This window comes from Ovis aries, chromosome 2 (genome assembly GCF_016772045.2).
Source record: "Ovis aries strain OAR_USU_Benz2616 breed Rambouillet chromosome 2, ARS-UI_Ramb_v3.0, whole genome shotgun sequence".
Taxonomy (NCBI): Eukaryota; Metazoa; Chordata; class Mammalia; order Artiodactyla; family Bovidae; genus Ovis; species Ovis aries.
In genome coordinates, this window is record NC_056055.1 from 221,207,056 (window position 1) to 221,213,940 (window position 6,885).

Here is a 6,885-nt window from a genome sequence, read left to right on the forward strand (position 1 = left end):
TTATTACACAAGGATATAAGCCAGGAGCAGTCAGATAGAAGGGATGCAGAGGGCCATGTATGGTAAAAGGACGTGAGCTTCCATACCATCTGCAGGTGCTGTACTCTCCCAGCATCTCCATGTGTTCACCACCTTGGAAGGTCTCCAAACCCCATCCTTTTGAGTTTTGATGAAGGCTTCATTACGTAAACATGGTTGATTAAATCAGTGACCATTGGTGATTGAACTCAATCTCCAGCTACCCACCCCTCTCAGGAGGTCAGAAAGGGCATGATGGGACCGAAATTTCTAAACCTCTAATTGCTCAGTTGGCTCCACTGGCAAGCAGCCCCCATCCTTAGGTGGGTCCAAAAGTCACCTCATTAACATAGCGAGACACCTTGACCACTCTCAACACTTAGGGAATTCTCAGGGTTTTGAGAACTGTGAGCCAAGAAGAATGGACAAAGACCAAATAATATACAAGAAATACATTTTGGTCATCTGAGTAGCCACAGTTTTTTCTTATAAATCATAATATTGCATTCCCCATAAGATTTATTTTGGACTTTTGATCTCCAGAACGTGAGATAATAAATACATTTTTGTTGTTTTAAGCTACTAAGTTTGTAGCAATTTGTTACAGCCTGGATAGGAAAACAATGCGGCAACAAATGTAGCCGGGTGATGGCTACCTTCTTAGGATGGGCAACAAGCTGCTCCAGTTCACCCAGCCCTCGTTACTCTGTTTCTCCCTGACACAGAAGGCCAGTGCCCACTGTCATTTTACATTACATGCTCAACCCACATCACACATTTATGTTAGCCTGGCTCCTGCAGCAATGAGTTCACAGCCCTAAGCAGGCTTCCTGACAGAGAAAACGGAGAAGACAGGGCGCAGGGAGACACGCCCAAGGCATGTTGGTGGAATAGAGAGTCTGCATCTGGTAGGGCATGTGTGTCTGAGCGTGCATGCTCATGCATAAACAGGCATGACTGAGTGAGCATGTATTTTCTCAGGATATAGACAGATCCCCTGAATAAGGGCCATAAGCTCTTGGTAGTTGTGCAGGTAATAGTCCATATTGCCACACAGAAAACTCTTGGACATTCACATAGAATCTAGAAGACAACGCCAAACACTTCCTGGTGAGGTATTGTTTAGTCCACTCTCCCAACGTGGGTGTCAACTCTCTGGATCGCTCTCCCTCTTCACCGTGCCTACTGTTATCTCCCTCTTTCCTAACTCCTTCTCAGAGTCTCACCTCCATCTTGAAGCAGTGTGGCAAGGTCATCAAAGTTCTTTGCTTTTGGCTGTGCCACGTGGCATGTGGGAGCTTAGTTCCCTGACCAGGGATCAAACCTGAGCCCCTTACACTGGAAGCTCAAAGTCTTAGCCACCAGGAAAGTCCCCATCAAGGTTTAAAACGACTCCATGGATTCCATTAAGGAGAGGTGGAGCTGAGCCTTACTGCACACCCATTTTTGTTTTTGTTTTTTTTTTTTTCAGTTGGAGCATCTACTAGCTGTCCTCCTCCTCACAGCACCATCTTTCCTACGGGATAGCTCCATGTCTTCTCTCCTCCCTGCTGTCCACGCTGGCTTGGTTCACATGCTCCACTGAGATGTTCTTGCTAAGGTCGCCAGTGACCTCCACCTTGCCAAACCAGAGATCATGCCTCTCTCTTCATCTTTCTCAGCCTCTCAGCAGTCTGACATAACTGATCCTTCCTTTATAGTGTTTTATAGTTGAAATACTTCGTTATTGGCTTTGATGACACTTCTGCTTCTGGTTTTTGTCCTAGCCACTCCTTCTTGGTGGTCTTTGATGGCTTACCTCTAAAGAGTGTTCCTCATAGCTCATTCCCAGGCTTTCCACATGCTTTTTTTCCCTGAAGGAGCAATAGTTGAAAGTGGGTGATGAGTATATGGGGTTTTATTATGTTATCTCTACGGTGGGGTGTATTTTTCAGTTCAGTTCAGTTCAGTCGCTCAGTCGTGTCCAACTCTTTGTGACCCCATGAATCTCAGCATGCCAAATTGATGCTTTTGAACTGTGGTGTTGGAGAAGACTCTTGAGAGTCCCTTGGACTGCAAGGGGTGTATTTTTAAATGTCTGAAATTAAAAGCAATTTTAACTTATCTAGGGTTACTCAAAAAAGAATAGCTAGAGTACAAACATCCCAAGCTGCAGTGCAAGAATAGAATAAAAAAAAAAGCCATATCACCTATATGTTGATGGTTCTCAAAAGTACTCCTCCATTTTGGACCTCTCCTCTGAGGTTCAGAGTCACATGACTGTTTGGCTTTTTGATATCATACCTTGAAAGCCCCTTAGACATCTCAACACAACACAAAGTAGAACTCTTATCACACTCCCTGCCAAACCTGCTTCTGTCCTAGGCTCCTGAAAGTGAAAGTCACTCAGTCATGTCTATACCAGTCCATGGAATTCTCTAGGCCAGAATACTGGCGTGGGTAGCTTTTCCCTTCTCCAGGGGGTCTTCCCAACCCAGGGGTCAAACCTGAGTCTCCCACACTGTAGGAAGATTCTTTACCAGCTGAGCCACAAGGGAAGCCCTGGGTCTGAGTGAATAATACCACCTTCCTCCCAAGTCCTTAGGCAAAAACGGAGGGCTGTCCTCTATTCCTCTTTCATTCTCTTCCTCCCCTCTTTTATTAATTAGAATGTTTTAGCTTCAAATCATGGAAAGCCTAGCTACCAGCAGCTTAAACAATGGGTGTATTATTATCCCGCAAGAAATCTGAATGGAGGGAAGTTCCAGGATTGGTTCAGTGATGTCACCAGTAAGTCTAGTATGTCCAGCTTTCTGCTCTGGCATTCTCAATGGCCTGGTGACGTCTTCTCTCCTGATCACAGGATGACTACCACAGCTCCAAGTATCATGCCCTCGTATGACACCATCCTAAGGCAGGAAAGGGGGGATGGTTTCCTCCCACATCTCTTTTTATCAGAGAGAAAAACCTTTCCTTAAAGCACCCCAGCAGACTTTCCCTTGTATCTCACTGACCTCAGGCCTAAACTAGTCATTGGAAGGGGGCACTGGAACTACCATGAATGGTTTGGACTAACCCTTGGAGAAGGCAATGGCAACCCACTCTGGTACTCTTGCCTGGAAAATCCCATGGATGGAGGAGCCTGGTGGGCTGCAGTCCATGGGGTCGAGAAGAGTCAGACATGACTGAGCAACTCCACTTTCACTTTTCACTTTCATGCACTGGAGAAGGAAATGGCAACCTGCTCCAGTGTTCTTGCCTGGAGAATCCCAGGGATGGGGAGCCTGGTGGGCTGCCATGTATGGGGTCACACAGAGTCAGACACAACTGAAGTGACTTAGCAGCAGCATACTTACCCTTAGGTCTAGAGAAAGGCCATCTTCCTTGACCAAGTGGAAGGGTGAAAAATTATACAAAATCAGGACCATGCCAGCAAAGAAGACATGGAGGCAGGGGTCAGGTAAGGCTGTTGGGTAGCTCTGCACAGCCCAGATTAGCATGTCCTATCACTTCAACTCAGCTACTTCCCTCACCCCCAGTTTAGTCCAAGCTACCATCCCCTCATTTCTGGATATTAGCCATGGTCTCCTCACAGCTTCCTGCTCCCACTCTTGAACCTCTATAATGTACTCTCCACATAGCAGCTGCAATACTCTCTCTAAAACAAAACACGAAGTAGGCCATGAGGCTTGCTTAACCCCCCACCCCCCATCACACTTGTAATAAAGCCAGTCTCAGGACTTCCCTGGTAGTCCATTGGCTAAAACTCCAAGCTCCTAATTCGGGAGGCCCGGATTCCATCCCTGGTCAGGGAACTAGACCCCACACACCACACCCGAGTGTGCATGCTGCTGCTAAAGATCCCACAGGCTTCAGCTAAGACCTGGTGCAGCCAAATAAATAAATAATTCTTTTTGTTTTTTAAGCCATTCTCCTTCCCAGGTCCCTTTCCCTCTGTGAACTCCCTCCCTCCATTTCCTTATATACACCAGGCTTGCTATTCTCTCTGCCCGGAGCACTACAGTTCAGATCTTGGTGTGGCCCACTCCTTTCAGTAGTAGCCCCCTCTCCTACTCTCCCCCCACCCCATCTCTTTCTGTGCCATTATCTGTTTTGTTTTCTTCAAGTGTTCATTGCTATCTGAAATTCTCTTGTTTGTTTAGTTATTATGTCTTCCCACAAAAATACAAACTCCTTGAAAGCACAGACTCTTTTTGTCTACTACCACTGTATCTCTGGCAACAGCGCTTGGCATACTGCAGACAATAAACCTTGTTCAAGGAATGAAGAATATTGATCACCTCTCATTTTATAACTTAGATACATTACATGCTCTTAAAAAAATCTCAGGACTTCCCTGGTGGTCCAGTGGTTAAGGCTTCCGCTTCCAAGTGCAGGGGGTGGGGGTTCAATCCCTGATCCAGGAACTAAGATCCCATATGCCTCATGGCCAAAAAATCAAAACATAAAACAGAAACAATATTGTAACAAATTAAATAAGACTTTAAAAATCATCCATATTAAAAAAACCTTTAAAAAAATAAGTCTCTTTATTCTTGTTTTATATGAGACCCCTCCCCCTGCCTGCCTTGAAGAGAATTTCCTTTGCAGAATTAGTGTTGTCAAGGTTGACTTTAAGATGCCTATCTTCAAAGACCAGTTGGGAGAAGTTGGAGTGCTAGCAGGACACTCTGGGGCACAGTGGGCCCCAAAGCCTTCCATCTGGATAATAATTCCAGAGTTCTATGGCTTCGTGGATCAACCCAGTGTAGACTGGGCTTTCTCACCTTTGAAGTGTTGGTTGGTTGTGTCTTCTCTCCAGGGATCCTGGCCTTTTAGTTCCAGGTAGGAGAGAGAAGCAGAGAAGGCGATGGCACCCCACTCCAGTACTCTTGCCTGGAAAATCCCATGGATGGAGGAGCCTGGTGGGCTGCAGTCCATGGGGTTGCAAAGAGTAGGATATGACTGAGCGACCTCACTTTCACTTTTCACTTTCATGCATTGGAGAAGGAAATGGCAACCCACTCCAGTGTTCTTGCCTGGAGAATCTCAGGGATGGGGGAGCCTGATGGGCTGCCATGCATGGGGTCACACAGGGTCGGACACGACTGAAGCGAATTAGCAGCAGCAGAACAAAGACCTCAGTTCATGGCCCAAACTAGAGTTAACCATCTTAATATTCTGGGTCACACCCTGGTATTCTAGGATGAAAAGGGCTCTGATAAAGCCCCACCCTCAAGATAATTCTTTCACCATTTGCCATACTGACTGAAGATTCACATTAGAAACTACTTCCTGGAGAGGGTTGCTATTAATAGACAAGATTCTTTTATTTGCTAAATTTGACATTCCTATTCCTGGTCACGGCGCTGGCTGGAAGTATGACTAGAGAGAGGCAACATGGTTTCAAGGCAGCATTAGGGACCATTTGAGGTTAGTGGTCATGCATTTGAAGTTAGATCAGTCAATATAGTTCTGGGGTTTTCTACAGCCACTGTTTAGCAGGTCAGTGCAGTGCAGGCAGAATTGGTGAACAAATGGATTTAACCAGAGTTGTGGTTTGGTCAGTCAAGGAAACTGAAGCTAGAGGGAGACAAGGCAGTTGAGGAGTATGCAAGGGAATGATCACCACTGACCACAGAATTTAAAATAAAAACACAGGAGAGGATGAGGAACATCAAAAACTCTGCCATGTGGAAATGGGAGAGGCACAGATCCTGAGTCCCAGAGGAACCGTAATTCTGCCCCTAATTAACTCCCTCGTGCCAAGAGGCAGCAATTTCCTTTTATTCCTCAGGAAGTAGAGGCCTTCCCTTGCCTACCTCACACAAAGTTGTTGAGGGACTCAAAGGAGATAAGGGCATGGGGGGTGGGGGGTTGAGGCTGCCTTGAGAACAACAAAGCAGGATACAAATGGGAGAGAGTAACATTTTTATTTCATAATTTTGTCCCAGGCCATATGGTGACTACTTCTATGGGAAATAAGGCCAGACTAGACAAGCAAAGACTTGCATTAGAACAGGGAGAGACTGTGAGGAATAGCCTTGAAACCCTGCTCAGTATCTTGCCTTGCCTGTGGACAACAGCCAATTCTGGACTAAGCACATGTATCTTGTTAAATCTCACGGTATACCACCTCTCCCCAGTCTACAGATGAGAAAACTGAGGCAAAAGAAGTTAAGTGTGTGCTAAGTCACTTCAATCATGTCTGACTCTTTGTGACCCTCTGGACCATAGCCCACCAGGCTCCTCTGTCCATGGGATTTTCTAGTCCAGAATGCTGGAGTGGGCTGCCATTTCCTTCTCCAGGGGATCTTCCTGACCTGGGGATCAAACTCATGTCTCTTACGTCTCCTGGAGATGGGGCTAACCTGAGCTCTAGTTTCTGCTGTTCTCTAATATTCTGAGTTCCTACCCAGAAAGGCCCAAGTTGATCTCCTGCCCTAGGTAACTCATTGTTTCTGGTCCACTGCAGACTTTTCTGAGCCCCGCCCACTCCTCTTCCAGTCCTCACCAACCCTGGGGGGTTGGGAGGGCTGGGGGGTGGTGCTGGAGCTCAGACAGCTTAATTTCTAAATCCTCTCCCACCTGTGAGGGCCAGGCTGAAGCACCAGGGGTTGTATGACTGAGCAACAGACACTGTGTACCCAGAGACCTGGATACCTGTGGGGCTACGTGTGGGGCTACCAGTGGGCCCACGTGTGGGGCTACCAGTGGGCCCCTCCTCCGCAGGCACCTCCTCCCCTGCCTGGGCCCAGGCCCAGCGCCTGCCTGCTGCCCGGTAACCAAGTCAACAGACCTGCCCTCCTGGGGCCGTTTCTAACAACATTCCCCCCCACTGAGAGCAGACCAGAGAGTATAAGGAGGCCAGCAGGCTCTGTGTCCCTC